Source organism: Megalopta genalis, chromosome 5 (assembly GCF_051020955.1).
Source record: "Megalopta genalis isolate 19385.01 chromosome 5, iyMegGena1_principal, whole genome shotgun sequence".
Taxonomy (NCBI): Eukaryota; Metazoa; Arthropoda; class Insecta; order Hymenoptera; family Halictidae; genus Megalopta; species Megalopta genalis.
The window spans coordinates 31,501,622-31,526,603 of record NC_135017.1 but is presented as its reverse complement, the minus strand read 5'-3'; the positions used below and the strand labels follow the sequence as shown (position 1 = coordinate 31,526,603).

Sequence of the window (24,982 nt, the reverse complement as noted above, 5' to 3'; positions counted from 1 at the left end):
ATCTCAGGATACTGGTATTTTTCTCAGTATAAATAATTTCGTATAAACATTAAAAAATCACCACTTTTCATTACGGTAAAGTGACTTATGCCACTTTCAAAATAAACGGCTTATTTCTTGTTTTCGTTCCACAAACTTTTATTTCGCGGAATACGCGATTACATACAGTGCTGTAATTGTTCTGTTTGAATAAACATTTTATCAGAAGGATTACGCTGCAATATACTAACTATTAAACCTTCTGACATCTTAACAAAATCCAAGTCATTTCGTTCGATAGAAAAAACCTGATCCTTTTATAAAAAGAATCCGAATATTTTATTGAGTGACAGTATTACTGTATACAGGGTGTTTCCTTAACTTTCGTCCACATTTTTCTGTTGATCGAGCTGAAGTTCCTCGGTTCAAGGTCAACCGAAGATCATGCTATTACAGATCGTTAAATTCGTCGTGTAGTAAAAAATATGCAATGCTATTTAAAAAAATTAAAGTGGCTCCGATTTTTTATTGAAAAAAATAACAATTTTTTGAAATTAAATATTTTGTCGTATAGCGAACAGTAAATCGGTAAACATTTGTTCGAAATACTTTTTTGCCAGATTAACAGAAGTGCCCGGAAAAATATGGACAAAAGTTAAGGAAACACCCTATATACTACTGAACGATAAAGAAGCTAACGCGTATTTATCTTCCGGAAGACAATTTTGTTGTATTTTATCGTTAGTTAGTAACATACTTTTGACTAACTATTGACTATGAAACAAACTGTGATAATTTTTTAGAATTACGTCCTCCTCACCAATCTCTTTGCGACTTTGCTATAGTATATTGTTTAATGTATGAATTAAGAATCTGAAACGAAAAATTGTCGCTCTCTTCTTGTTTTCGAGATATAAACGTTTATATACATAATAAATTTTATTGTAATAAATATTATAAATAAATAAATATAATATAATAAATGTTTATATATAATACATTTCCTATGTATTATTATATATATGTATATATTTATTTATTTAGTTAATTTAAAGTTAATTGATGATGAATTGACATTAACCTTAACATTAATCGTGACGGATAAAATAACATTTTTTACTTTCTAGTTGCTGAAAATATAAATAGCTTTTCGTGGGAAATAATTGAATAAATTTCTTAATTCAAGCACACACGGTGATTGTCTCAAATATTCCATTTGAAAGCTTTAAGAAGTTTATTATTTTGCGAAATAATAAATAATTTGCGATTTCATTAGTGCAAACATTTATGACTATACAACTTCGAATTCTATGTCAAATAACCTCAATTTAAGTTATGAAGTCACTGGTTTAAAATTGTAACATATTCTACCAAAAGAAAATCATGCATCAATTTGTGTCTTTCAATTTGTCATATAGAATATATTGCTATCATATTTATGAAAATGTAACAAATTACAGAAAATTGAAAAAAAACATGGTGACACGTCACAAAATTAGACATGATAAACGTAAGGATATTATTTCAATTATTCTGTCAAAGTTTTAAACATGTTCCAAAATGGTTGAATAAAACATAAACTAAATAAAAATATAATACGAATTTAGGACACATGTGGATAATGATGGAAGAACGTAAGACACAATTACATTTGATAATTTCTGATTAGGGTATTAGGGTCGCGTCATATCCAACATGTCTCGCACACGCCATTTAATATTAAGCTTTCACGTATGCAAGCGTCCATTTTCATTTTCATTTTTTCATTCTTTCTATTAGAGTTAGTAACAGTATATTTTTCTGAATTTATAGATTTAAAAACATATTGTTTCAAAGCAAGAAAAGCAAATTGTTGGAAATAGATATTGTACGGGAATGAAAAAAGTAGTCACACGTTACAGAAAGAAAGGAGAATGAAGCCTGTTACGTACGTAATTTCCAATTTGATTTACTATTATAGCCAACAACAAAAATACATATGCTTAACGATTAAGGGGCAGTCATTTATTTCTTGCAGCCATTCCTTCATTTCTGCTTGTAAATTCAATTCACACTTTAACAACTTTGTTCTATTGTACAGCGAAATCCTACAATATTTAGTTATAATACGTTAATATTTATGCCTATTAATATTAATTTTAATTACTATGAACTATGTATAATTTTGACTTTTTTGTTTTTACTTCAAATCCGTTTACTTTTCTTTTGTTCTCCTATCTCTTGTCTACGACGACACTTGTACATACAAAAGACTCATCTACAGCATGTTAATCACACTCTAAACCTAACTATAATTATTTCACTAGTATTAAATATATCTTATTTCATGTCTAATGTTAAACATGTATGTTATGCGGATCTTTATGCAAGATAAAAATTTGCTGCAATGGTTCTAAGAAATAGGGGCTAAATAAAAATGTATCTCATCTCTTAAGTGTTTTAATAAATTCAAAATAATATTATAAAACAATCTAAAATTTCTCTAACATTTGTACTATTTTGTGTACTATTTTCATCCGTCCATTTTTGTCAGTGCATAAAATCTGCAATTTAGTAATAATAAATCATATCCGAGAGCAAGGTGACAATGCTTATTCAATCTAACAGAAAATTACATCACTTACGGGTACCCCTGATATGAACAGTCTGAGTAACATCCCCTCGAACAAAATTAAAATATAATATTGGAGTAATAAAATAATTTTTAAAAGAAAATTAAATGGGACGAACGGGCTCTCTCTTGTCAGCAGATGTAAATATTGATAAAACAGAAGATAAAATAATGCAGTTATCTACTGGCTGGAAAATAATTTTATACCAACGATTAGCAACGTAGTAGAAGGCTGAACGCTATGGTAACATAAATTATATAATTAGATGTCTGAAGATCCTTTCGAACACAAGTAAGAGAAATAAGAATAATACGCATTGAGAAATGATCATAGTAAATCACATCATCCGCTACTTTAAATCAGTGGGGACAGCAGTCGAACAGATGGTATAAGTAGTGATGTGATTGAACGTACATAATGTTGAATCAATACAGAGTATCACGACTAAAGACGTTTAACATCAGGTTTTCGGTACCGGTCAAAATGAAGAGTTAGTTTTTTAAATCTACGATTACTGAGATTGTAAAAATAAATTTATGAGTTATTTATTCGATAAATTTGTTACTTGGAACAAATCGTACAAATAACCGCTAAAAATCGGAATAAATATATTCTTGTTATTTCTATAAAGTACTATGAAATTGTTTACAATTTTTTTAGTTCTCTAGCATTATTTTAACAATTTTAACAATTTTAAAGAGAAATGATCTTTTTGAATTTTGTTCAACGTCACTTTTATGTTGACATCAGACATGCAAATACAGTTCGGGCTGTTTATCACTAGCTCCTTTAAATGTAGTAGATTCTGTGTAAAATATTTTTGTATTAACACTAGGTTTACAGAATCCGTTAAAATGACGAATCATTAATCTTTTAGTTTACGATTATTCAGTGTGTAAAGATACATTTACGAGTTATTTAATCAATATATGTATCGATAAAAATCAGAAGAAGTGGCTTATTGTTACTTCTATAAATTAATATAAAACGGCTACTTTTAGTGCTCCGTAAATCTAGTGCTAAATCAATACGTAAATATTTATTTTACATGGAAATTCCTACCGACCAATGGGTTAAATTATAACGTAAAATTATATAATGTAAAATGTTACATAGTACAAACGTAAACGAATTAATCAAATCAGAGAAATCTAAAAAATTCTATCGTTGTGTGTATACATCTGTTCTTAATATTTTGGTTACTACATCCTCACATGAGGATGATATAATTTTTTGTTCGCTATTACGGTTAAATAATGTTTTCTACGATAAATATCAACTTATAAATTTGTTGTTCCGTACAAAAAATCGCGTTGTGAAAATCTGTTAGCGTTAGTGTAAACAAAATTGAACATAAATTCGATGTAGATTTAAATTTACAACTACGTACCGAACACAGAAATAGCACGTTATTGTATATAATGAAAATAAATATTAAGGGCAAATTAGTAGCTTTGCAAGCATATTGTCGTATAATGGTTTACAGTGACGGCATGTGAACATGCAAACATTGACTCCATAATCGACTTTGAAAATTTGATACTCTCTGTTTCCCACGCGTCCGGAATGACCTTATTTAGATTTTTTGTCCCTTATAATTATAAACGGCCAGTCCACACAGCAAAGTTTTGATGAAACATGTATCATCTCGAAATCGTCAACGGATTTGTAAATATATATTTGTAACATATAATAACGAATTATCCTTGCATTAATATAACTATATTGCAAACCTACAAATTTGTAAACTTGTGATTTTAACGTTTAGATCAGTTTGATGAGGACTTAAGCTTATATTCCGAGATTAGTACAACCAAAATTAATACTAAATTTATTGGAAACTAAAAGCAAACATTTCATATTGATCACACAAAATAACAGAATGTATTTAGTCTGATCTTTTCTATTTTGATCAAAGTATGTGCCAAAAAAACAAATTTATTGAGTTAGTTCTCAATGAATATACGTTCACAATTTCAATATTCGTAAATTTAAAAAATTTGAACCCGCCATTTTTTACAACTTCTTGGGAAAAATACAACTGAGCATGCTTAAGATAATTTATAATTTTATATATCAATTTTTTCAACATATTTTTTAAGATAGTTCCTCTGTGAAAATTTCTATTAACTGTGAGAAACTACATAGGAAAATAGCAATATTCACAATATGTGTGTGTGTATGTTTGGGTCCAAATGGACCCAAGTCTCACCACCTGAATGTTAACAATTTTATTTTGGTAAAATTCGCACGAAAACGAAACTACGCTCATATGTTGACAATTCGAATCTCATTTTTACATGCAAATTAATTAACCGATAATCCAGTTTCGTCAGACTACATATTAATGCAATCATTTTCATTCACTAAACATGTTAATATTCTTATGTTCATAGCGAATTCAGCTCAATCAGAAAAGTATGTTCCTCGGCCTGGGTTAGAATTATACGGTTAAGTCCGGTGAAATGCGACACCCAATCCCTCTTCCGAACGTATTAAATGACTGCCTTCAGCTGGGACTAGTGGGTCTCAAGTAAGAAAAACGATACATTGGGCTCTGCCCTGTACCTCGCCTTCTTTAAAAAAAACTGAGCTCGTTCTACAGTAGTGGTCCCTCGAGTTGAGATGCACTTGTAAGCGACATCCAACTTCCTCCTTGCAAAGTGGGGATATGTAGGGGAGATTACGTTGCGAGGCAGATGAATAAAAAGTAGACAGGCAGGACAGCTTCACTTTTTGCAAATCAACACTTTTACAGTTGGTTTTGTGGAACATTTAACAGAGGTATTACTCGTTTAGAAAGTCGTATATTAGATCAGAGACTTTATATATTATATATATATATATTATTATATATTATTATATTGATATACAGATTTTATACATATTATACATAAGTGCAGATTGAAGTAGGCGTACAAATAAAGGAAACTATAGCGAATACCAATTCAACTTTTTATTGATTGAAAAAATAAATTTTCGTTTAGTTAAAGTTTCAATAGAATGAGACGAAATATTATTAGTAATTGGTAGACTACGGATTTGGTGCATTTTTAACAAGATTGACTAGATCAAAAACAAAACTCTGAAGTCATCAGAAGAGTTTGAGAATATTTTTATATTATATACAACTTATTAAAATTATTAATAGAGAAAAGACACTATTATCTGACTCACATTTCTGATAAATAACTCAGACAATTTTTATTTTGCATAAAGTTCCACAATTTAGTAATTACTGACACTAATGATTCTTCACCGTTGAATAAGTTTGAAATATGTTGTCAGGATCATCATTATAAACAACTTTTCTCTCTATTGTATATATATCGCAGCCACTCGAATTATACGCAAAAATATTTATACAGTAATTTTATGTTTAAGTTGTACATACTTCGCTCGATGAGAACTGGCACAAAATGCTGCACGTGAGCATCGGGCCAGGGCCGATCATAATTTTCGGGCCTTTCTATTTATATCAATAAATGTTATATTATAAAATTATTATTATTATTATTATGTTATTTTTTATTATCCGTGAATGTTAGCAACTGGACATGTTGAATGCAGCAGTCAAGGAAAAGCAACCAGAATTGGTCAATCGTAATGGTGTCATTTTCCACCAGGACAATGCTAGGCTGCACACGTCTTCGTCCACTCGGCAAAAATTGATGGATATTGGTTGGGAATTGATATTACTCCCAACATATAGCCCTGATCTCGCGTCATCGGATTACCATTTATTTCGATCCCTGGACAACTCCCTTCGTGGTAAAACTTTTAACGATGATGACGCTGTAAAATCTCACTTAACTCAGTTTTTGGCCGAAAAGGATCAGACTTTCTACGAGCGTGAGATTTTCAAGTTGTCAGAGAGATGGCAAAAGGTCATCGAACAAAATGGAAAATACATTACAGATTAAACTTCATTCCAAGTAAAAAAAAAATTTTTTATTTCATTGAACAAATCGGCAATTACTTAGTTGCCAACCCAATACACGAGGCTACTCTACACGCAAGGGCTCTCGATGAGGGTCTTCTAAAATTCGTCCCTGAGCTTCGTCGTATAACAGCCATTTAACTGTAACCGTAGCACTGATCAAGTGAACGTTCTATTTACATTTTGTGCCAGTTATCGTAGAACATAGTACAGCTTTGGGTTGAGTTGAAAATTGGAATCAGGTTAGAGTTATTATTAAAAACTGTAAGTACAAACGGGAACATAGTGACGTGAAAGACCTCAATCATTATCACTTTATCAGAAACCAAATACATAGTGCAAACAAGTTATTCTAAAACTTAAACAACGCGTTTTGTAGATCTCGGTAATGTTTATGGATGTCGAAATTTTCATCAAAATTTATTGATACAAAAAACGATCTACAAGCATTGAAAAATATAAAAATCTCAAGATTACTTCCAGTTATTGATCGATAGTCGTGAAGAACAGCGATTTCGCTTTAATTATTTAATAAATTATTTCGTTTTGAAAGTTGTTCGAACACTTTCACGAGTTCCTGTACATGTTATTATTTCAAAAATTAGTTAAATCAATGGAGTTTGATTGTTGATTAGGACTTTGAGAATGTAGAATGTAAATAAATATCGAAATTGTTAATATAATGTGTAGCAAATATTTGACTTTATATTTGTTAATCGAATATCAGTTTCGAGATAAAATTTAATTTCGTTCTCAATTCTCAGTAACGGGATCCACAGAATAATTCAAGAAAAACTTCCATAAGGAATAATCTCGGATTATTCATTCATGAGATTAAGAAATATAGGAGGTAATTGAAAGAGATTAAGCCACTACCACGGTGCGAATATAGTGATAATCTTAGAAAAGCGCAACGTCAGAAGTCGTTTAAAGGTATTAGTATTCTCGCTTGTCGTGGAAAGTATGCGATCTCGGGATACAGCGTTTATTAAATGGGATTTTCAAAAAATAATCAAGAGGATCTCCTACAGATTTATTAAATTTTCATATCTAGGAATCAACTGGAATCTGACACAAGTGCTTCGTCGAAAAATTAGCACCTAAATATGTATATCTTGTTGTATATTCTCAAAACATGGAACATTCGTTATTCATTATTATTTACGATTAGACCCTTTTTAAAAATGGTTAAGATATTGAATTTGATAGTACACATAGCTAAAATTACGAAATTTTTAGAATGTACGCAGACGAATATTAAAATTACATTTTTATTCAGTACTCTGAATTACCTTTTCAAGAATATACAAAATATTCTCGAAAATCGATTTATCATGGATGTATACTAATAAATAGATTACGGGTTTTATGCATTTATGACTAAAATGCATCCACGTTCCTTGTGTCAATTTGACACAGTTGTCACGGATATCGAAGAAAAAAATCTAATCTATATGTATATCATTTTGCTAGTTGTACACAATATAAATAATCTCTATTAATATAATTTATATTCTCCGTTGATAATTTATCGATGAAAAAAAGCCATTCTATGTGTATATAATTTTATTAGTCGTACACAAGAGAGAGAGAAAGAGAGAGAGAGAGAGAGAGAGAGAGAGAGAGAGATCTCTGTTCACATAATTTATATTCTCTGTTAGTAATTTATCTTTTCGTCTTATTGATTTTATTACCATTATCAAAGAACAGATTAAGCTCCAGAAATAAGGAACGGATGAGGATTTGGCATGGTTGTACATTACTTTCACCTGGCTGAAATTATTCAAGAAAGCAAGAGTTTTCTCTCGGATTACTGTTTGTTGCCTTTGATGAAGACAATTTTTATTATGCATAAAAATCTGCGGTCTAGTAATTACTGTAAGAGCATCCATAACGCGAGAGATAAGTTTCGCGTTTACGAAGCGAAGATTGGCAACAGATACGACGAAATGAGTTATTTTTGAAAGATAACTGGAAATATACATAATAATATATGGTATATATATAATAATATACCATATTAACCCAGTTAGGTTGTTCGGAAAATTCGTTTCACATTTCATAGAGCTGGTTTCATTGAACACGTGCAGTGATGTGCATAATTATAGACTCAAAGTGACTTTCACATACTTACTGATATCTAAACAAAAACTTAGCAAAGTATTTCTATTATTTCTAGTATAGAAATATACAAAGAGTGGTGTGAATAATTATGGACTCAAAGTAACTTTGACACTTTTAGTTAGTGATATTTAGACGAAAACTTAATGATATATTATATTTGTATATTTCTATTTCCCATTATATCTGATATAGAAATATACAAATATGGTATTTCGTTAAGTCTTTTTCAAATATACAGCTAAAAGAAACCACCTATAGTGCTGTGAATAATTATAAACTCGAAGTAACTTTTATATTTTTACAGATATTTAAACAATAACCAAGAAAAGGCTGTATTTATATATTTCTATATTAAAAATAATAAAAAACAAAAGTATACAAATATATAACATATCGTTAAGTTTTTGTCTAAATATCACTAAAAGTGTAAAAGTTACTGTCACACAACTGTATAAAATATTCGTAACGAACTTCCCGGTTAAAATTGTTAAATAAATTATAATATTTCATTTTATTTTAAATTATTTAATTTTTAATTTTAATATTTTTTATATTAATATTTTTTTTATATATCGTTAATAAATTGTAATAAATTTAATATTTTAAAATAACAGAAACGTAAAATAGTATTATTCCAATTGCTTGTTCAATCGTTACAACATAAAATAATCGAGTAGTACATATATGTATACGACACGATGTCATGCTACTCTTATCATTTAAACAGGGTGTCATGTAAATACCCACAATTCAGGTAGCATTTGACACTGTGCAGCCGTGCAAGAACGTATTGGACTTCGCGCAGACGTTCCGGAAGCCATCTAAAAGAATTTTGTCGAATTCGGGGGCGTGAGACTCGATATGGGCTAACGTTGAAAGGATCGAAGGTGTAGGGGTTACCCGGTGTCATGGAAAGTGTACCGCAGGCCTTAAAAGGGTGTGGAGGTCGAAGGGCTCTAGAGGTATTAAGATGCTCAGGAAATCTTGAAAAGTCTAGACTCCAGAGGGTCTCGAAATTCGTGAAGATATTAGGGCGGGTTCAAAGTTCGGGGAAGTTCATAGTTTAACGAAGGTATGTCGAACGTACTTGTTCCTGCAAAATATTTTTGGTAAAAAAATTGTAATGCGGCTAACAATCTGTGCATTTAACAATACAACGTGTTCAACTACTGTGTAACAAATATATAAAAATAACAAACATATAAAATAAAATGACAATGTTGCTGTAACGATTATGCTTGTATGTTGTTAACGATTAAAGTCTACCAATAATGGTTTTGCACTCTAAATTCCTCGTTTTATAAATTATGTTCTTTTTTTCCAAATTCATATTTTTGCAAATTATTTTCACACTTTCGTGAATCAAATTCAAAATCTCGCAGAACAAATTGCCTATTTTGTGAATCAAGTCCTCCTATCTTTTTTTTAACAATTTAAATAAAAATAAAATTCAATGTGTTGTTCGGAATTTTGAACATTTTTTTTGTACATTTGTGACAATGTACTGAAAATACTAATTTAATAGTAAACATACCTTTAACTATATGTATGTATATGTATATACTGGTAAAATCTCGTAGATTCGTGATTTAAGTAAAACAAACTGACACATGTTCTTTAGTATTTCGAGTGGGGAATTAAATGGCAGTACTAGTTTTTTAATGCGTGTACGTTTTTAAGGTTGTTTCAAGGTCATCTTGATTTTTTTATCATAAACCTATATTTCTTATTTCGGAATTATATTTTATGTAAAAAATTCATAACTTTTGTTTGAAACATTTTTTTGTAAGTTCAATATTTTTTAAGATATTTAGCTAATTCTTCATGTTTATGTCAAAGAAAATTATGTTTTTCGATTAAAATTGCAACGTTACTTTCTTCTGGAAAGTATTTTATTCCATTTAAGAACATTATATTGCAAAAATCTGTTTCAAATAAAAGATGTTTTTTACGTAGAATATGATTCCGAAATATAATAAAAAATATAGGTTTATGATAAATCAAAAATAAGATAGTCTTGAAAATGCCTAAGCATTAAAAAACTAGACAATACTCGAAATACTAAAAGACTAAATTCATTTTTTACATACGTGTCTACGAGATTTTTTGCAATCTCAACTAAAATGAGACATCCTGTATAATGATTTTTCTACTAGTAATTACTAGTATGTATATATATACATTATATATATATATATATATATATATATATATATATATATATATATATATATATATATATATATATATATATATATATATATATATATTATTATATATATTATATATATTATTATTATTATATATATTTAACTTATACCAATTAGCACAATTGATGTTGGTAATAGTTGCATGGGAATGGTTAATAATACCCGCAGAAAAAGTAATTTCTCCATGGAATTGAGTTTCTGAAAAAGCTTCAATTCACAGTTATCATCGTAGATAGTCAAAATGGCAAAGTGGGTGATAAAACTAACTACACTACGTCCGTAATCTCCGAAACAGTTTCTAAAAAATATTTCCAGTTGTAATTATATCGTGTCACTTTCGAGACACCTATCGAATGGAAATAGGTGAATATAATCAGCAAGATGATAAATTCGAAGTGTCGAACCTGTAACATTGAGTAAGCCAGCTCCCTCACATGATGATGCATCAGTTTTAACGTCAACGATGATCTAATTTATGCGCATTATTATTGGTAGTCTGGAGTTAATGATAAATTGATAGAATTAGCTTAACGGTAAATCTGGTAGAATTAATCACTAAATTATTTTACATACGGAGTTAAAGACCTTGTATGTTAATATTAATCGTGTTTCGATGATGTGTTAATCTGTGAATCTATCATGGATTGCTGACACCGGTGCAGCTTCTTTCCTTCCGTTCTCAACAGATTTTGTTTTTGACGTTGCTCGCCAGCTGTTACGATCTTTCTTGCTTGCTTGATTTAAGAGGTTCTAACAGTACCAGAAAAACTTCAGGAACTTAAAAAAGCCTGGGACTGCTCCAAACAAGTCATATAAAAGCTTTCAGAGTTCTAAAACATATCGAAGTGCGATCAGTATGAAGGGATCCTAAGATTCAGATAAAAACCTTTTTTATTATTCAATTCGAATGCACTTATACAGGGTGTCCTAAAAGTCACTCGCAATCGAGAAATGAGGGATTCCTGAGGTCATTTGAAGTAACTTTTCCTTAGTCAAAATCCTCCTTCCTAATGCAATTCGTGTCTTTGTTTACGAGTTATTAACGAAAAACAGTGACCAATAAGAAGCGAGATTAGCTGGCGCGCGCGAGGCAGCCGAACCCATGAGAAAAACTGGGCTTTCTCTCTAATTCGCGCTCAGATTGCGCACAAAAATGGACAATTTAGGAAAAGCAGATACAATTATTCGAACCTTCCGTCTCTTTTTGTAGTTGTTAACAATCGGTAATTATAAAAACGAGCCGCAAGGCTCGAATATATCTCCTCTTCCCAAATTGTCCATATTTGTGCGCAATCTGAGAGCAAATTAGGGAGAAATTACTTTAAGATTTATATATAAAGATTTATATCTTGTTGGTTTATAATTGCAGATTCTATGAACTGTAAATCTGTTTACTTAACACAAACATTCTGAATAAAAAGATAGCAGCTACACGTGCGTTAGTTCTTGATACACCGATTGAGATGTATTCTTACCTTTCCTGAAGGCAATAACGTGCGTGAATAAGACGGGAAACCGCGACCGGTCAATCGTCCGAAGGCATTGACAAATTGTCAGCAGAGAAAACAATAAAGAAACTAGTTTCTGACGATGAAGTAATCCGTTTACACGACGCATTACCAGACTATGCCTTTGTAGTCTTTTCCTTCGGTCGCATCGGCCGAATGCGAGTTTCTCATATTAAACCGTGACACGAGCCTATTAACCGAAGAAGATTTATCACATGGAGCAAGGATACCTCCGTACTCCATGGGGGATTTGTGTGCGTGTGCCCACGCGATTTCACGGCACCCAAGCCCGAATGATTTTCGAAATGTCGGAAGGCACACGCTTCGCGTGCGTTATTCTTCCTTCGTGCAACGTTCTATTCAGTCCGATCATTCGGGAACACTCGGATCGCACCGCACAATCGCCCCGACAATAAAAGCGTAAGCTCTTTCAACGGAGAGAGATGGTGCAGTTTCGAGGAATACGATCCGTGACCGAGAGTTATGGGAAACTTAATAACCGGCAGGAAGATCAATTATTGCCGTTTTCACGAAACTGTCTATCTGCTGCCTACGCGAAACGTAGTCCCCGGGTACGAAATGGTACGTGGTTAACTTTTGATTCGTATCGAGCGTTTATTTGCCGGCAGGAGTCCGACCTCAGTCTACCAAAACACTCGTTACACTGTGATTATATTCGATGGTCTACAGGTTTCGCTGGCCTAGAAGGAAATTGGACAGGTAAGGTTGTGGTTCGTGAGAGACTACAGGTTGTCTGCTGCCTAAAACATTCACTCATACACGAAAGTATTTGAACGCTTACGTTTCAAACATTCAATTAATAAAATATGTGTTAAACTGAAGCATTTGATATAATATGACACATATAATAAGGGATGGGTCTTAAGACTGCATAAGCAAAATTAGAAAATAATTCAACAATATATAGCGTTTTTACAGTACATTTATTGTAAACACGTGCCAGAAATGGCTCACAAAAGTATTCGAACGAAACAATTAATAGTTATTTAAATTGAACGATTGAAGGTTTTAATAGGAAGTTGATCCACCTTTTACTTTTATAACAGCCCTAAGTCTATTTTCCATTGAGTGGACCAACTTAGAAGTAACATTTGCATCTATTGATTGCCATATTTCAATAATATTTCGTTTTAACACTTCTTTCGAAGTAATAACCGTATTTCTTAATCGTCTTTCTACTTCATCCCATAAATGTTCAATGGGGTTTAAATCGGGACTTTGCGGAGGATGTGGCACCACGTGTGGAACATTATACAATACCAATTCTTTGACTATTTTAACGGTATGCTTCGGATCATTGTCAGAAACCAATAATCGCTAGGTGAATTCAATTTTGATACACTGCTTTTTAAATTTTCCTGCAAAATTTTTAAGTACTTCGTTTTGTCCATTATCCCATCGATGAACACGAGGTTTCCCACTCCACTAGATGGAGTGGGAAATGCAGCCCCAAACTAATGCAGATCCACCATTATGTTTTATAATCGGCCGTAGATTTTGCGGTTCTAATTCTGTGTGTTCAAAGAAGAAAGCCATTTATTAGCAAGAAAAATAAAATTGTACGTTTAAAATTCGCCGAAAAATTTATTTATGAAAATAATTCATTCTAGGGGACAAAGTATTAGTCTCTGATGAGAGTAAATTTAACGTTTTTGGTAGCGATGGACGTAAAAGTGTTTGGAGGAAAAAGAACACAGAATTAGAACCGCGAAATCTACGGCCGATTATAAAACATAATGGTGGATCTGTATTAGTTTGGGGCTGCATGGCATCTAGCGGAGTGGGAAACCTTGTGTTCATCGATGGGATAATGGACAAAACGAAATACTTAAAAATTTTGCAGGAAAATTTAAAAAGCAAAGGTCTGACAATGAGTATTGTCTGACAATGATCCGAAGCATACTGCTAAAATAGCCAAAGAATGGGTATTGTATAATGTTCCACACGTGGTGCCACCACATCCACCGCAAAGTCCCGATTTAAACCCCATTGAACATTTATGAGATGAAGTAGAAAGATGATTACTTCGAAAGAAGTGTTAAAACAAAATATTATTGAAATATGGCAATCGATAGAAGCAGATGTTACTTCTAAGTTGGTCCATTCAATGGAAAACAGACTTAGGGCTGTTATAAAAGTAAAAGGTGGATCAACTTCCTATTAAAACCTTCAATCGTTCAATTTAAATAACTATTAATTGTTTCGTTCGAATACTTTTGTGAGCCATTTCTGGTACGTGTTTACAATAAATGTACTGTAAAAACGCTATATATTGTTGAATTATCTTCTAATTTTGCTTACGCAGTCTTAAGACCCATCCCTTGTTATATGTGTCAAATTATATCAAATACTTCAGTTTAACACATATATTTTATTAATTGAATGTTAGAAACTTAAGCGTTCGAATACTTTCGTGTATGAGTGTACATATACACACAGGTTGTTCCACGTAATTGTTGCCACGATTTTTCGAGCACTTCCGACAGTCTGACAGAAAAATGTACCCATCAAAAATGAATCAATTTTTAGTCAGCTGCAGATTGTAATACAAAAAATTTCGGAAGAAACATTTTCTTCCAAAACATCAAGGTCACCATCAGTTCTTTAAATTACATGGTATACTTTTGACTTCATATTACTGTAGCATGCGTTAGGGCGAACCTTGAGGTGAGAAAAATGAAGTCAACGAAGTGATATGTTTTCATTGACTGTTTTACTTTTACCTGAAACTATAACAAAAATTTAGACGATGTGTTTTATAGATGTTGTATAAATGTTTCTTTTATCCCGCACAATCAAATATCTCCGCTATATTTGCTAATACGATAAAATGTGTCAAAAGAAATCTGTTTGGTTCAAAGTTAGGAATATTATGAATCGTGAGCAAGATGCTTCACGGTAGAAAGCGTAGTCCTCGCGATCCTCACGTTGCGTGCCAGTTAATTCCGAGACCTGACTTAAAAGACGGAAAGTTCTAAATGAATGACTTAATATAACGAGTGCGTACTATCACGCTAATACAATATCGATCGGAAATTAATTCTCCAATTGCTCTGATTAATATGTGTAATTGTAACCATTAGACTGGGGAGTTCATGCATTTATGACAATAATGAGTAGGTACAATTTGAAAAAATAAAATAATTACGAGAATTAGACAGTATCAATATGTGTATTACTTTCATTCTAATGAAATTGTTAAAGAAAGCATGATATTTTTAACTGGCTCTTCTGTTTCGCAACAGTTGTACAAAATTTCTATTTTGCATTCTTTTTTCTCTCAAGGTAATTTTTTTCCGAGTTTTGAAGGTCACCGCCATTTTTCAAATATTAACATTTATTGCTTATGACGTAGCATCGTAATGCATATCAAGACAAATTCGATGACCTGATACTAGCGATTGAAACGATTAAAAAATTTTGGTTTTCCGTGAGCAATACATTTATTTATTCTACAATAAATGTTGGAAATGAAGACATTTTCGTCTCAGGCTCTGATAAAAACATTGAAAAAACACTTTTTATCACTTCTAAGTCTAATGAACTAGTCAGTCTAACATTTAAAAAGAATTCATGTCATTTGATCCAATTTCGAAAAATTCATTGCATTTTAAAAGATTCGCGTATATTAACGTTACTCACTGTACTTTCTAATTTATTAAAAAGTATTTTTGTTCAACTTGAATGTACTTTTTAATAAATATGATATTAAAGATGTTTCCAGTAAATATCAACTGAAGTTTCCATCAAAAATATCAAATACAATACAATTTTTCATTTTATTCAGAGTATGAGGAAATATGAAGTCAGTTACGTGGAGTGACGTATAAATAGTACGTACCGAATGGAACATACTGCATTCATACCGTAACGAAACACGTAGTTCGTACACACGAAATGCCAATGGTATTTATGGAAAAAGAAAATATAATTTCTGAATCTGTTTTCCGGCGTCAATTGTTTTGCTTGATTACATCCGCTAGAAACAATCACTCTATAATGAAATCGTTTTAATATACATCAATATGTATAAATTGTTAATAAAATGAAGGGATGTAGTTTTTAATTAAAAGATACAAATGAAGGAATTAATTTTTCACTCGGCTTTACACGTATGAAATTTTAATTTGCGATATAACAATAGAAACGTGAAATTTAATTCGCAATAGAACAATACGAGCATAAAATTTCATAATCAAACACCCATGTCCAATTTGATTTCCTGTGAATTGCAAACACGATGAAACAGTTTTCTAGTTACTGAAAGTTGCAAGTCATGACCAGATTGCGGATCTTAATGCAAAGTGAAAAATTTCCGCATCAATTTCGAGAAATAGAAGCCAAAAACAAATGTGCTTTTTTCCGTTAACATTCCTACTGTTTTAAATTGCACCTACGCAATTTTATCGAAAATGCATAAAATCCATAGTTCAATCATAAAACACCGATGTTGCGTACGTTTACGTTTAGAATTTTCTGTATTTATTGCGATTGTCACTACTCCGATTCTAACCTATAAATATCAAACTAATCGATTTTGAAAATTATTCGATACTACGAATGCAAACAATGCACAAAAAATAATATATACCTGCCATTTAAACAATAAAATCTCTAAGTGGCAGCAGTTTGATACGATCGATTTCAGATACACGGAACGATTAATTATTGTTGTATGTGCGTGTTATTAAACAATGCCTGTTACACCTGGATTTATAACCTTTTTTACTGCGGATTTCTATACAAAATAAAAATTTTGTGCAACTGTTGCAAAACAGAAGAACCAGTTAGAAACATCATGCTTTCTTTAACAATTTTATTAGAACGAAAGTAATATATTGATACAGCCTAATTTTCGAGATTATTTTATTTTTCCAAATTGCACTACTCGTTGTTGTCATAAATGCATGAACTCCGCAGTCTAATAATTATAATTACACATATTAGTCAGAGCAATTGGTGAATTAATTTCCGATCTATATTGTATTAGTGTGATAGCACGCATTCGTTAGATTAAGTCACTCATTTAGAGCTTCCCGTCTTTCAAGTCAGGGCTTGGAATTAACTAGCACGCAACATAAGGATCGCGAGGGCTACGCTTTCTACCGTCGAGGGTTTTGCTCCCCGATGGTCGCCTAAATGCTACCCACATCCACATATAAAGCAACAGGCACACGCGCTTGAGGTGCTCCGTGCCGAAAGAGGTGACCGGCGAGCGAGACGCGCGGCGAGAGTTGAGGGGCGTAGCCCTCGCGATCCTCATGTTGCGTGCTGGTTAATTCCGAGCCCTGTTTTAAGTGATGCAATAACATTATCAAACGCAAGTCCAGCGCTGCTTTCAGTTATGAATGTTGTTCAATGCGCAGTATTAAAGCAATTTCTATACTCGCAATGTTAACCAATTTATCTTACTTTCACTATACGGTGGCGGTACAAGAAAAAAAACGGTATAAGATTTTTTAATCTGGACTAAACGATTTGAATTTTTTCTTAGATAATAGTCTACTAGACAGTGACCATAATACTTTTTGTAAATTTTGATAGTACTTAGAATGCCAAAAAAATACAAAAAACTCAACTTTTTAATTTTTTCATCAAAAACTGTAATGAAAATTTAAAGAATGCGTTTTGTAGGTCCTGTTGATTTATATGCGTACTGAAAATTTATACCGAAATCGATTGACGCATAATCGAGCTACATATACTGAAATATGTAAAAATTACCAGTTTTTGGTGGAAATTCGTGAAAAACTGCGATTTTCGGAATCTGCAAATGCTTACAGCATCTGTCGCGGTCAACTGATTTCGATAAAATTTTCAGCAAGATCTATGAAAGGCATTTTTTGAATTTTTGGTATAGGATCAGATAAAAAAGTTGAAAAACATGGGTTTCTTAATTTTTTTTATCATTCCAGGTAATAGCAAAATTTAAAAAAAAGTATTATAGTTATTGCCTAGCAGACTAGTCCCTCTATTATCTAAAAAAAAATTCAAATCGTTTAGACCAGTTTTAAAAAACTTATATCGTTTTTCAAGTGTACGTAACTATAATATGGCTACTGTGTCTACTTTATTATTCAAATTCCATTCGAATGTATAATTTGGTTCATTCTACCAGCAACAGTTGACAAGTACTATAGCTTGCGCTACTGCACATAAACATCTTTCAAAGTAAAGTGTACAATAAATTAAAGAACATTTTTTTTCTACAAAATAAACTTTCATTTTATTTCAGAAGTATAGTAAAAACTTGATTATCTGAACCGAATCATGATCGGAATCGGTTATCCGAATTCACAGATGAGCTTCTATTATTCGAATGCTAGTCTCTCGTATCCGAACTTAAAAAACATAGCGGTGAGAAGGTAGGCAAGCGAGCCTCAATCTTCCGGACTCTCTTGTCCTTCTCTTGTCCCATAGACAAGATTCTACTGTATTATTTTATTAAAAAAAAAATACAATTATTGTTTCATAATTAACAACAGTGTGATAGATTTAAAGGCATTTCGAGATCGTTATTCTTATGTTGGGCAATATTCGAATTGTTTAATTATTTTATCTAAAATAATTATACGAATGAATTTTTTTAATTGAATGCTTTATTCTGATAACGATTATTCATTATTCGTAAAAAATTATTCTAAGCATTTACCTCGATAATTATTTCTTCTTCATTTGAATGAATTATTATTATTCGAATAAATTATTCAAGTAGGAATTGTAAAGTTATTAGAATAATAATTCATTTTTATCTAATGCTCTAAAAAATACGTACAACTATATTTCGAATCAGTACAACTTCCGCTTCTCTGCTGATTATATTGCATGTGTGTTAAGCACACTTACTTACATGTTGTAGAAAGATTATTTAGTTATGCACGTAGAATCAAACTACCCAAAAGTAGTAAACTTCGCGATGGAACATTTGAGAAAAGTTAATTGCAAAAATTAACATGAAAGAAATTAATTAGTAAACTATGAAAAAAAACACTTCCTGATCATATTTATTCGAATCGGATGAATTTTACGCGCGAATAACTCTTTATTCGAGTAAACTCTTATTTGAATAAAATCTTATTCGGGTAAACTGTTATCTAGATAATGTCGAATAAAAGTTTATTCGTCAGTTTTTCTCTTATTCGTCATTCGAATAAAATTTTCTCCGACTTGATTCAAGTGATGGAAGTTTAACCATAACTATATTTTCTACTTTCTTTAAGAACATTTCGAGAAGATACATTTGCAAGATTTTACGGCATTTCAAAGTAAAATTACACGACGCAAGAAGTTTTTTCTTTTTGTAAGTAGACTGAAGTAATTAAAGCATAACTTCAAAGGCTATGTTCGGCCTTTGTACGGACAGCAAACGTTTAATCTTTTATTAAAAAATTGAAGTTGTTACTCAAACTGTTCTTTGTGTTGTTGGTTCCATAAATTTCAATCGCGTTAATCCACGCTAAACCAATTATTTTTTGAACGCGATATCAAGGATTTTGATCAGCTTCTTCTTGAATATGTAAATTAGAAAGTTAAGGCAACATTAAGACACTCGTTTCTGTAAGTATAATCTCAACAAATCATTGTACAGCTCGTACGTAAATACAAAATAATGACAAACGTTTAATTTTGTATCAACATTAACGCTAGAGCTACCGAGCCTAAAGGCGACTAACGTATATTGTTTTATAACAATGCCAAGAGCGGATTTATTTCAACTTCTACTATAATGTATACTTCAATAAAGAAGTGTGTACCTAAAAATTTCTCCTATAAATATTTTTATAATATCAAGAACTGTGAAAGGAAAAGATCAGAAACCAGTCATTGACTACTAATTTATACAGTGTCTTCATAGTTTGTAAAGTGCATGATTTCAAGACAAGTACATAAATCTTTCTTGCAAACAAGTATTTCGTGTAGAGTATGCTACACTTACAATTACATGCATGCAAAAATTACGATCATAACTAAACTGCGGATTTTATGCATTCACGACAAAAATAAGTAAACCAAACAGGAAACGGTAAAAACATTAAAAGCTTTTAAAATAATTAGATATAAATATATAATTAAGAAACGAAAGAAATTTCTATGACCACCTGTATCTTCCAATCAATGCAGACAATTTTTATATTATTAAAAATTTATATTATTAAAAATATAGAAATTTTGATGTTATGACAACTATGATTTCTATATATTGGGTTGGCAACTAAGTAATTGCCGATTTGTTCAATGAAATAAAAAATTTTTTTTACTTCGAATGAAGTTTAATCTGTAATGTATTTTCCATTTTGTTCGATGACCTTTTGCCATCTCTCCGACAACTTGAAAATTCCACGCTCGTAGAAAGTCTGATCCTTTTCGGCCAAAAACTGAGTTAAGTGAGATTTTGCAGCGTCGTCATCATTAAAAGTTTTACCACGAAGGGAGTTGTTCAGGGATCGAAATAAGTGATAATCCGATGGCGCGAGATCAGGTCTATATGGTGGGTGTAACATCAATTCCCAATCAATAGCCAACAATTTTTTCCGAGTGGACAAAGACGTGTGCGGCCTAGCATTGTCCTGGTGGAAAATGACACCTTTACGATTGACCAATTCTGGTCGCTTTACCTTGACCGCTGCATTCAATTTGTCCAGTTGCTAACATTCACGGATAATAAATATAATAATAATTTTAATATAACATAATAATAATAATAATAATTTTATAATATAACATTTACGGATATCATAAAAGTGGGAGTGAGAGCACTGAAATCGGCAATTACTTAGTTGCCAACCCAATACAACAGTAAACATGACGTTCGGAAATGATCTCCTACGTAAGAAAGGCGACTATACCTTTTGTACACTTTTGTAATTGTTTTTGCAAAATAACCTCTCCATAGAGGTTCAATTGCTTAAATATAAAAAAAAACAGGAGAAGGTTAAACTCACACAAATGTAGAAATATTCGAAAAGTTAACAAAATTTACGCTCCACTTTCGGTGCTATTTATGGTTTATTGACTCCATTTTTCTAACGAATACCAAATTTGTCGAACTAATGACACTCATATTATTTACTAGGAAATGAAATACTATAACTCGTAATCATTAGATTTTGAAAACTAATTGGACATCTGGGTAATCTCCCTGTGAGTATCAAAAATCGAAAAGTGAGATTTGCTAAGGTTCATAAACATCGAACAAGCCAGGGTCGATAAGCATATTTCGTTTTAATCACATGTCCGCTACTGTATATGTATAAGTACGTACCTATAGCACAGAGTGTCTCAGGTTTTTTCGGCCAAATGGTAACAGCATATTCTACGAGCGAAAGGAAGAAAAAAATGTCGTATAAACATAGGCTCAAAAATGCTGTAATAAAGAATTATAAGAAAAACACGAATAACAACGGACTGATTGGAAAAATTTATCTATACATAGTTCTCACACGACAAGAAGGCATCTTCGTGTACACATTCCCCCACTTACTGACTGCCCCACTGCGGCAGCTAGCTGATGTAAACACAAAGGTGCCTTCTTGTCACGTGAGGACTATACATTTGTTAGCTTCGAAATCTCGCCCGTATTTGATAATAGAGAACATTGAAATTTATGAAAAGTTGAACGAATTAGTAAACCTAACTTGAATAAATAAATACAAATGAGAGAAACACTACTAACATATTTCTACATGGAAAGAAAATGAGTCCGTTCTTGTTTCGTATTTTTCTTACAATTTTTTAACGAAGCATTTCCGAGCCTACGTTTATATGACATTTTCATCTTATTTTCGCACATAGAACATGCTGATACCATTTAGTCGAAAAAACCTTGGACACCCTGTACAATGATACTCGATTTATGTCACAACACACAGGCACAGACGTGCGCATATATCGATGCATGAGTAACATCGCAGGGTAACACTTCCTCGATCAAAGGGAGCATATAATTCTAAAAAGGTCAATTAACGCTTATTTTTATCCGGGCTCTTGTTCGATTCCGAACACCGGCACACCCCTCGTGTTTTATCAATATTTTTAAATCACCCTTGCATTTTGCTCCCGCGTTCTTCGAGTCTTGCACGTTAATCGATATCATCGCTCCGACCGATGCAGCATTAAATTAATCCCGGAACACAGCGGCGCGGCATAACGCCCGGAGGAGTCCACGTAACGATACGATCCGGCAATTAAATCGTCGAAAATCAGTAACAACGATATCGAAAAAGGGTTATCAGCGAATTCGAAGGATACACGGAATGAGCTGCCGGCAAATTGGCACGATATACGTATGCGGGGGACGAAGCTGGTCGTGCAGCAGGAATCGACAGATCGTTCGTTAGCGTCAGTATCAATTTGCAGATTGAACGCCGCGCCGCGCCGCGCCGCGCCGGTTATACAACGGTGGCTACGTTGCGAAAACTATTGTAACTGACGTACACCGATGCACACACCACAGGAATCGATCATCGTCGCAGTTTAAATGCGATAGAATCCTGAGAGCCATTCGCGGCTCTGATTATTTCGTAATTAAGAATTTCAACCGGATATCGGATATTTCATGCGAAATGTACTGGTGAAATGCTGGCGAAATTCTAACGAAATGCTGCTACTAACGCAATGACGGAAACGTCATTCCAAGGTAAGCGTAATAGTTAGAAGTAAAATGGTTGTATTTTCGTACAAACGTTCGAACGCAATCCCGTTAACATTATGTCTACGCATAGCGTCGAGTGACAATTTATATTTAACACTATTTTTATTTTTATTTTCAATAATTTTTAATAAAAATTGTTTCCTACGTTCTATACCATCAAAAAGTAGTCATCAAATATTTCGTAAGTATTAAACGAAATATCGGTAAAAATAGTTTTAATCAATCATACAACATTCTATCGAACCAGTTTATTCCTTCACTCTTCTTACTCACTTCATATATCAGGCACACATACACTCATACATAAAAGTATTCGAACGCTTACGTTTATAACATTCAATTAATAAAATATATGTATTAAACTGAAGCATTTGATATAATATGACACATATAACAAGGGATGGGTCTTAAGACTGCGTAAGCAAAATTAGAAAACAATTCAACAATATATAGCGTTTTCACAGTACATTTATTGTAAACACGTACCAGAAATGGCTCACAAAAGTATTCGAACGAAACAATTAATAGTTATTTAGATTGAACGATTAAAGGTTTTAATAGGAAGTTGATCCACCTTTTACTTTTATAAAAGCCCTAAGTCTGTTTTCCATTGAGTGGACCAACTTAGAAGTAACATTTGCATCTATCGATTGCCATATTTCAATAATATTTCGTTTTAACGCTTCTTTCGAAGTAATAACCGTATTTCTTAATCGTCTTTCTACTTCATCCCATAAATGTTCAATGGGGTTTAAATCGGGACTTTGCGGTGGATGTGGTGGCACCACGTGTGGAACATTATACAATACCCATTCTTTGACTATTTTAACGGTATGCTTCGGATCATTGTCAGACCAACAATCGCTAGATAAATTCAATTTTGATACACTGCTTTCTAAATTTTCCTGCAAAATTTTTAAGTATTTCGTTTTGTCCATTATCCCATCGATGAACACAAGGTTTCCCACTCCGCTAGATGCCATGCAGCCCCAAACTAATACAGATCCACCATTATGTTTTATAATCGGCCGTAGATTTCGCGGTTCTAATTCTGTGTTCTTTTTCCTCCAAACACTTTTACGTCCATCGCTACCAAAAACGTTAAATTTACTCTCATCAGAGACTAATACTTTGTCCCAGAATGAATTATTTTCATAAATAAATTTTTCGGCGAATTTTAAACGTACAATTTTATTTTTCTTGCTAATAAATGGCTTTCTTCTTGGAACACACAGAATTAGGACCGCGAAATCTACGACGAAACGTAAGCGTTCGAATACTTTCGTGTATGAGTGTACATACACACACTTGCATACTACAAATCTCAAACCTCACTACTAAAGAGTCTTTCAATAGGAACTAATGATAGCTTCTTGGTAAATAAAAGTCGTTAAAACTGAAAAAAGTACACCTTTTAAAACGCCATAACTTTTTTGAAACTGGAATAAATGTCTTGAGTTCTTTTTAGATGGTAGAGGAACTATTCTACTAGACAATGACTAAAATGCTTTCCTTTTTAATTTTGCTATTACTTGAAATGATCGAATAATAATAAAAAAGCTCTCGTTTTTTAACTTTTTTTTATCTGAACCTATAACAAAAATGAAAAATAACTGAACGATAACATCCGACAATTCATTGAAGAGATTAAGCAGCCACTGTGCGAGAATGTCAACAAATTTCGAAAAAAGGGTAATGAAACGTAAAAAAAGTTGGGGTCGTCATTTAAATGATATTGTATTTCATACTTGATTGAAAACGATCGTACCAAAGGTTACAATAATAATTTGTCGATTTTTTTAAATTCATACGTATGTTTAGTGCAAAAAAGTATTGGTAGCTTCTGTTGGAAGGTCCTTTACATAAGAGCCTCTTAAAGATCATGTAGAACAGTCGTGGCCCGTGGACCAAATCTGGTCATGGGTTGTCCCTCACGC

General features: G+C 32.2%; 1 protein-coding gene across 8 annotated transcripts in view; it reads right to left on the bottom strand.

Moving 5' to 3' along the window:
• The window catches only part of LOC117227927 (neural-cadherin), a 716,163-nt gene that overhangs the window by 607,252 nt on the left and 83,929 nt on the right, over positions 1-24,982 (bottom strand). Inside the window, exon 1 of one of the 8 annotated variants that reach the window (XM_076522344.1) lies at positions 21,657-21,674. The exons of the other annotated variants lie outside the window; for them this stretch is intronic. The gene's annotated coding sequence lies outside the window, so the exon portion shown is untranslated. Of the gene's footprint in view, positions 1-21,656; positions 21,675-24,982 lie in introns of those variants that run through there. 8 annotated transcript variants of the gene reach the window in all.